The sequence below is a fragment of the Petaurus breviceps genome, unplaced genomic scaffold (genome assembly GCF_028583685.1).
Source record: "Petaurus breviceps papuanus isolate PSGF00001 unplaced genomic scaffold, PetGlider_PUasm1.0 216, whole genome shotgun sequence".
Lineage (NCBI taxonomy): Eukaryota > Metazoa > Chordata > Mammalia > Diprotodontia > Petauridae > Petaurus > Petaurus breviceps.
The window spans coordinates 6,711,730-6,720,330 of NW_027185867.1; positions in this window are offsets into that span (position 1 = coordinate 6,711,730).

Here is an 8,601-nt window from a genome sequence, read left to right on the forward strand (position 1 = left end):
AGATTGAGAAAAGGCTATCATATTTGGCAGTTAAGATACCATAACTTTGGAGAGGGTGGTTCCAGATGATTTACAAGGCTAGATTATGGTGGGTTTAGAAAAGTAAAAAGGAACAACTGGTAATTTCCCCTAGGTCTGTTTAGCAACTTGTAAATAGGAGTAAAGGATGCAGGAGATAGATTAATCCAAGGTTGGGGCTTTACAAGATGTTATTGGTGATAGGACATGAGAGGCAAAAGAATCGGGTGAAGGCTATTATAGAGCTGATTTGATTTACCCAAGGGGTCAAGATAGGTAGAATAATGTAGCCAGTGAAGGCATGATAGCCTGGCAAATAGATGAGGGGGGGAAGAAATGAAGGTCACAAAGAGGAGAAAAGGTTTTAGGGGTCCCTCCTAAACTTTATAATCATACAGATGTCTGTCTTATTAAATTCATGTCACTTCGTTGTACATTTTGATGTCAAAATTTTGTCAGAGATGCAGAAATATTTTTCCTAATCCAACCTTTTCTTTCTATTCTGGAGAGTTGATTTTGTTTGTACAAAAGCTTTCTAATTTTATGTAATTGAAATTTTCTACTACTTTGTCTTTTATAATGTCCCTTACTCCTTGTCTCATGAATTTTCTCCTTAAACATAGTTGTGAAAATATAATCTTCCATTCTTAAATTTCTTTTATACTATGAGCTTTTATATTTAAATCATTTCTCTATTTGGAATTTATTGTGGTATATAGTTTAAGATGTTGATCTACACCTCTTTTCAATTTTTCCCAGCAGTTTTTTGTCCAATAAAAGAGTCCCTCCCCAGTTGTTTGTCTTTTGGGGTTTTTCAAACACTGGGCTGCTATAACTCTTCTTCTCATGTACCCCAATTTTAATAAATGGCAAGTTCCACCCTCCTTTTTCATCCTGTATACACTAGTATATTTTATGCCATCGCCCCCCCCCGCCATTCTCTTTCCCATTATAATGTTCTAAAAATAACACGAATCCATATGTAAGTCCTCTGTTTTTCTTATGATGCCCTTTGAAATCATTATGGTTCTGAAAGAACAATTATTTCTACTTTCTCTATTAAAATGTTAGTACTCCATTATAATACATGTACCTGAATTTACCTTTCCAGGTTTCTCTGGACTCTTGTGTTTGTATTTCAAAGTTCCTGCTCAGCTCTGGTCTTTTCATTAAAAAAAAAAAAACTTGAAAATTCCTTATTCCATTAAATGTTAATTCAGAAGAAAAGAATAATTCCACAATAAATGTAAGGAGAATTTCCAATAAAGGGATAGATTAGCCACAAGAGACTGCATGTGTGGATGATAAAAAAAAAAATGTAGCAAGAGATTTTTTAAATAGATCTTTTGAGGGAAAAAATTGGAAGAATAAAAATAGTTTAAGAAGTAGAAAACCAGACCCATAGCAGGTACCTTGAAAAAAAAAATAGGCTGGAATAAAGAGGACTCAGTGATTCAATGAAACAAAATTTTAGGACAAAACAAAAAACTTAAAAAATTATAAAAACATATGAAGTATCTATTGGAGGAATCTAGGTAGCCCAATGGATAGAGGGCTGGGCCTGGAGTTAGGAAGACCTAAGTTCAAATCCAGCCTCTAGTGCCAGGTTTGTGACCCTGAGAAAGTCACTTAACCTCTATTTGACTTAATCCACTGGAGAAGGAAATGGAAAACCACTCACAAACCAAGAAAAACCCATAATCAGGTCAGGAAGAATCAGATGTAACTGAACAACAAAAGTATTGTCAAAGACAAGTGAACTGGAAAACAGGATAAAGACAGGCCGTTTAACAGACTCCATGAAAAACAACCAAACAAAAAGCCTGGATGACATTTATGAAATCACTTTTAAAACTGCCTAGAACTATCAGAACCAGAAGGCAAAGGGAAAATGGAAAGTGTTACTTCCTGAACAAAACCCCAATTTGAAGGTATCTAAATATGCCATAGCCACAATCTAGGACTTGGAAGTCAAAGAAAAATAATATGGCAATCAACCAGAAAAAAAGGACATGAAGTACTAAGGAACCACAGTCGGCATCACATAGCACTATACCACAACTATGAAAAGGCAAGAAATCTTGCAAAATAAAATACCAGCAAGCAAAAGAAAAAGGTTTACATCCAAGAATAGCTTATCCTGAAAAAAATAAGTATATTCCTACAGGAAAAAGAATGGACTTTAAAAAAAAAATAAAGGACTTTCAAATATGATTATTCGAGTATGATATTTAAATAGCAGCACTGAGTAGGATTTTTGAAATGCAAAAAAGGCAAGGGAACCTAGAAATGTAATTCTATTTAAGGATTAGGAAAGAGCTAAATGATGATGATGATCATTCTAATAAGGGGAGAAGAGACACATGTCCTTTCAGAATCCCACTATCTTATCCTTTAGGGCAGACTTGGACAACTTGGCAATAGGTAGGGGCCAAAATAAAAATAGGTTAAACTTCTTAGGGCCCCAGATAGGTTAGACTAGAGGTAGACTGACAATAGTTGCTTGCTGTGGGTCATGTGACAAACAGCAGTGTGCAGTGACAACCCTACATTTGAGGGAGGGGTAGTGGCCACCAGAAATCCTTTGGCAGGCAGCAAGTGGCTCAAGGGTCATATGTTATGCAGCTCTGAGTTAGGGTTAGAGTAAAGAAAGAAAAATTCAGAGTTTAGGTGGGGTTTCATTATGTTTTGTTGGTTTTAAGAAAGAGAAAAAGGAATACACTAAACAGGAAATTTTTTAAAAATTTATTTAATTTACTTCTAGTTTACAACATTCAATTCCACAATCCTTTGAGTTTCAACTTTTCTCCCCCTTTTTCCTCCCCCCACCATGGCGGCATGCAATCAAATATAGGTTCTGCAAATACCTTCACATTAAACATTAGTCAATCTGTAAAGAAGGATTATAACCAATGGAGTGAACAATGAGAGAGAAGGGACAAAACAAAATACAAAAGAGAGAGAGCCAGTAGTTCACTTCCGTCTGCATTCAGACTCTGTAGTTTCTCTGAATTTGGATGTCCCTCCCTTTCCATCTTGAGTCTTTTGTAGTTGTCTTCTAACCTTGTATTGCTGAGGGGAGCCCAGTCTATCAAAGTTAGTCATCACACAGGTGATGTGTTTGTAATTCTGTACAGAGTTCTCCTGGTTCTGCTCTCTTCACTCAGCATCAATTTATGTATTAGACAGAAAATTTTAAAATAACTACAGTGTACCAGAAGAAAAATATATGAACCTGGAGAAAGGATGGGAAAACAGGCATACAATTAGTATTGTTCTTATCTGAACTGGGCAAAGAAGGGCTGAACATACATACACAAAGATTTTGGTGTAGAAATACATTAAATTCAACAGGGAAATAGATGGGTATGTGGAGGAGATGCTTCAGAGGGAGGGTACATTTGGGAAGGGAATGGTCACAAGTAAAATGAATTGTAACTCAGAATCATAAAGGGGACATTAAAAAGAGGGAAAGTATAAGAATCATTGCTCAGAGTCTCGTCTGGGTAAGGAGAGGAGGGGCAAAAGAGTGGGATCACACCATTCTAATTATAGACTACTAATACTGATACAATTCCTTATTTTTTACCACCCTCTTTTTCTTTGGAAAGTGGGAGGTGAGGAGCAAAGAAAAAGTTATGAAAGGATATGGTGGAGGAAAAAAAAGACATTTAAAAATCATAACTATGAATGTAAATGAAAAGAATTTACCCAGAAAATGGAGGATAGAAGAATGGATTAGAAAACAATCCAACTATATGTTGTTTAAAAGAAATAATTGAAATATTCACACAGATTCAAAATGAAACTAGAGCAGAACTTATTACACTTACAGCAAATCCCCCAAAAGCAGAAGTGGCAATCATAATATCAAACAAGGCAACAATAAAAATAAACATGTTTTAAAAGAGTTGGGGGGGGGGCATGTTTTGCTTAAAAGTGCCATAGAAAGTGAAATAATATCAATACTTAATGTATTTGCACCAAATGGCATAGCACTTAAGTACCTAAAGTTAAAACTAATCAAGCGATAAGGAGAAGCAGATAACCAGACTAATAGTTGAGACCACACTATATCCATTTCAGACCCAGATAAAATTTAGCAAAAACAAAACAATAGAATTGTAGAAGTTAGATATGAGAGAGCTCTGTCAGCTACTGAATATAGATATCAAAAGCGTGGGTATACATGAATTGCAAAAATTTATGCTAAAGCATAAAAAAATTCATAAACTAATACATAAAAGCAGAATTTAAATTTCAAATTTAATTTAAATGGAGACTAATTTATTCTTAAAGGATGTGTGGACAAAGGACAAGTCATAGAAATAATAATTTTATTTAAAAAAATAACAAAAATCATACCAAAACTTTTGGGATATAGCCAAAGCAGTCCTTACGGGTCATTTTATCTCTAAACATTTTCATAAACAGAAAAGAGAAAGAACACATTGGTGAATTGGGTGTGTAACTTTTTTTTTAAAAATAGCAAAGCCCTTAAAAAAAAATCAAAGCCGGGGCAGCCAGGTAGCACAGCGAGTAAGAGCACCGGTTCCAGTGTTGAGAACACCTGGAGATCGAATCCCGGGCTCAGACACTTAGCACCCACCCAGAAACACCTGGCCGTGTAACCTTGAGCAAGTTACTTAACCCCAATTGCTTAGGGGCAGCCAGGTGGCTCAGCGAGTAAGAGCACCGGCTCCAGTGTTGGGATGACCTGGATCAAATCCGGGCTCAGATACTCAGCACCACACCCAGAAATAATAACTGGCCGTGTAACCTTGAGCAAGTTACTTAACCCCAATTGCTTTAAAAAAAAAAAATCAAAGCCCTAATTAAACACACAAAAAAGTCATTTTGAAAATCAAAGAAAGTATTTAAAAACATTAAAATGATAAAATAAATTTTAAAAAACATTAAAATAAGACAAACCATTAGCTAATTTGATTTTTTAAGTTTTGTTGACTTTATACTAAAAACATTGCCAGATTACTCCCAGTCCATAACTCTTTTAACAAAGTAAAACAACTAACACAAACTAACAGTGACCTCATCTGAAAAATCAAGAAATACTTCACTTCACACCCCCAATAAACCTCTCTGTTTTTAAAGGGGTTCTTTTTTAGATAGAAATCTCCTTGCAAATTTCTTGTTACAAGTACACACAATATATATATACACATATGTGTATATACATATGTCAACATATTTATATAAATTATCAGTTTGTCTTCAAAATCATTCCTTTTTCCCTTATTGATGCTGTCATGTAAATTGTTCTTTTAGTTTTGCTTACTTCACTCTGCATAATATGTCTTCCCATATCTCTTTGAAATCATCTATTACCTCATTTCTTACAACACATTATATCACATTCATATTCAGCCATTTGTGAGGCTTCCCATCCATATTACCTTTTAATTGTGCCTTTGGGTCTAAAGTTCCTGCTTTTCCATTAACATTGAAGCAGAATCCACCAGGTGGCCATACTGGGGACAGGAAATAAAGTCACTGTGATAAAAATGATGCTTCCTGCTACTTATAAACTTGATCAGCAGGACCAGAGGAGGAAGCAGCCCCTCCCACACCCCTGCTAGCACCATGGAGGTTACTGAAACCCTATGGCAGAGGTAATATTAAATCTTGAGGAGGAGAAAGTGTTATAATAACCTGAAACTGTCAGCTGTTATGAATCTGATGGACTGGTGAACCAGGAACAGGGAGGCCAGTCTACTTCCCCATCATTCCCCTACCTTCCCTTCTTCGTATTCTGTGGCCAGAGACCCAGACACAAACTCTTTGCTCATTCTTCCCTTTCCCCAATCTGTAGGTAACTGGAATTGAGGAATCCTTATGAAGAACTGAGAGTGTAAGTAGGAGTTTGGGAAGATGGCACAAGGCTACATGTAAATGCTTAATATTTTTCCTTTCATTTTTGCTACAGTCAATAAAGTGGTCAAAGTATGTTAAGTGTCTGTGTTCTATGAATGTGGTTTCTTATTTGTATTGACAGAAGAAATTCCAGATGGGGTCAGGGCCCTAGAGTAATAAGTTTCACATTTGTAATATTTTGAGCAATATTCCATATCACCCTTTAGCAAAGTTCTGAATCCAGCTGGCATAACTTAATCTGTCCAGCACCAGCATTTGCAGCTGCGCACTTCTGCTGTGGTGGAACTAACTAGGCATTTTCAGGCTGAGCGTCCTGTGATACCAGAGGCAATACTGTAGCATTTGAGAAGGCTATCCTACACATGTACCAGAGGGAACTTTGGAGAGATCAGTTGGCTAGTGGCTCAAGCAGAAGCCATCTGGTACCAGGGCAAATCAAATGTTTTCTTTCCTTGCTGGATTATTAGTATGTTGTTGTTTTCCAGTAGGCTTAAGAAAGGACATCAGCCAGCTTGGACTGCTTGCACCATTATAGTTCCCCAAGAATCACATGCTGCAAACAACAGAATGTTACATGCAGTCTGTAGGTGTGAAAAGCACATTAAAAAGGTGAGGTCTGAGGAGGAAAAAAAGTCAGCTCCTAGAGAAGGTAGGATATAAATTGTGCTTCAGAGGTTAGGTGGAGATGGTAGAAAATGAGGGAAAAGGGAAGATTAAAGAGGTGGAAGAAGGTAAGGGGGCAGGAGGATTAGAATGGTAGAAAAATGGGGAAAGCATGGAGGAAAATAAACAGCAAGACAGTAGAGTGTGGAGTGTGTAAAGGAAATAGTGAGTGACCCGGTTTGGCTGGTTTCCAGGCCAAGGCTTCCAAGGATATTCTGCATGCTGGATTAGAATAGTATTAACACCCAAATGTATAAGCATAAGATTTTGTCTAGGGAAAGATTAGGGGTATACCACAATAGGAATCTGATAGATGGGCAGAGAACTTTGTATCTCCCCCATAAGGTATGGGACAATGGGAGCAGCTCCAGATTCTTCAAAGGATCAACATCCCAAAGACAAAATTTTTAGATGGTTTTGTGCAGCCACAAAGTGGCTTTGACAGTGAACCAAGGAGTTCTGGAGCATGTGAACAACAAAATTGAGAACTAGACATTTTCTCTGATCCCCATGACCTCTTAAACCTCTCCAAAACAGAAATTGTATACCAAAGATAAAATATCTCCTGTCTCAGTGTGTTGTGATTCCATGTTCTAAAATTCCACAAGACATTTGTTACTAAATGGATCAAAAAAGAAATGAGAATTGTAAGGGCAGAATTAATGTCTAGCACAGAAAAAATAATGGATAGAATAGAAAAACTGGGATCTGTAATGGCAAACTTCACCAAAGAAACAATAGAGGGAATAATAGATTGGGAAGGCTGATGCACAGAAGTGAAAGACAATCTAGAAGAAGAGAAGCAAAAAACAATAATATTAAAAGAAAAAAGTGCTTAACATACAAGCAAAATGTATGTATCTTGAAAACAAGATATATAGAGGCAACCTAAGGATCATAGATTTCCCAGAAGAACATGATAGGACAAAAAAACTTAACACCATAATGCAGGAAATAATAAAAGAGAACTATTCAAAGCTTCTGAACATAGAAAATGAAATTTCAATTAAAGGAATTCACAGATCGCCTCCAGAAATTAAAAAAAAAACCTGAAAGCTGTACACTCCAAGATATATAGTGGATAAATTTAACAATTCAATTCAGAGACAGTGAACTAAAAAGGGAGCAGATGGTACTAAGAATCAGTCTAAATTTATACCTGGAAGGGTTAAGATTACCTAGAGGTAATCTAATCAAAACCTTCCCTTTCTAGATGAGGAAACTGAAACCATTTTATAGAAGATGAAACTAAAAATGTTATAATTTGTATATAACCACATATTGTTGTTGAGTTGTTTTAGTCATATCTGATTCTTCGTGACCTGTTTTGGGATTTTCTTGGCAAAGATACTGAAGTGATTTACTATTCCCTTCTCTGCTTCATTTTACATATGAGAAACTGAGGCAAACAGGGTTAAGTGACTTGCCTGGGGTCACACAATCACATAAATAGTAAGAGTAAGTGGCAGAGCTAGGATTTGAACCCACAACTTCTATTCAGATCCAGAATTCTGCACTAGCCTGATCATCTCCTCTTTTCAGTAAGCATTAATTTAACTATTGATGCTGTAAAGTGGAGTTCTTAATCTAATGACAAAGGAATTTAAAAGTTTCTGAAGGAGCTGAATATTTATAATCTCTCTATAAAAGAAGCCAGAAAACAAAGAATTTTCATCTAAAGATAAAAATGGCTCACAGGTTCTCAGAAAGGCAAATAAAGAAATTGATGGAATAAATTCCTATCCAAAGGCAAAAAAAAACCTATTTCAGAGGATATTTGGTCATGTCACCTTGTGCTCTTGATCAACATAGACAAAAAGACCATAAAGAAAACAGCAACATATACACCAATATCTGATATGAAGGACTGTAGCAGCAAGCACCCCAAGCGTCCTCAGGGTGGCTGCCCATACAGGTTCTTGGATCTGCTTTGATAAAGGAAAGCAACTCAAAATGGGTTAACAAGCTTACTTTAATCAGTCAGATATGTATCATTTACCTAGTTCAGGGGAAAAAGGTCAGCACCCC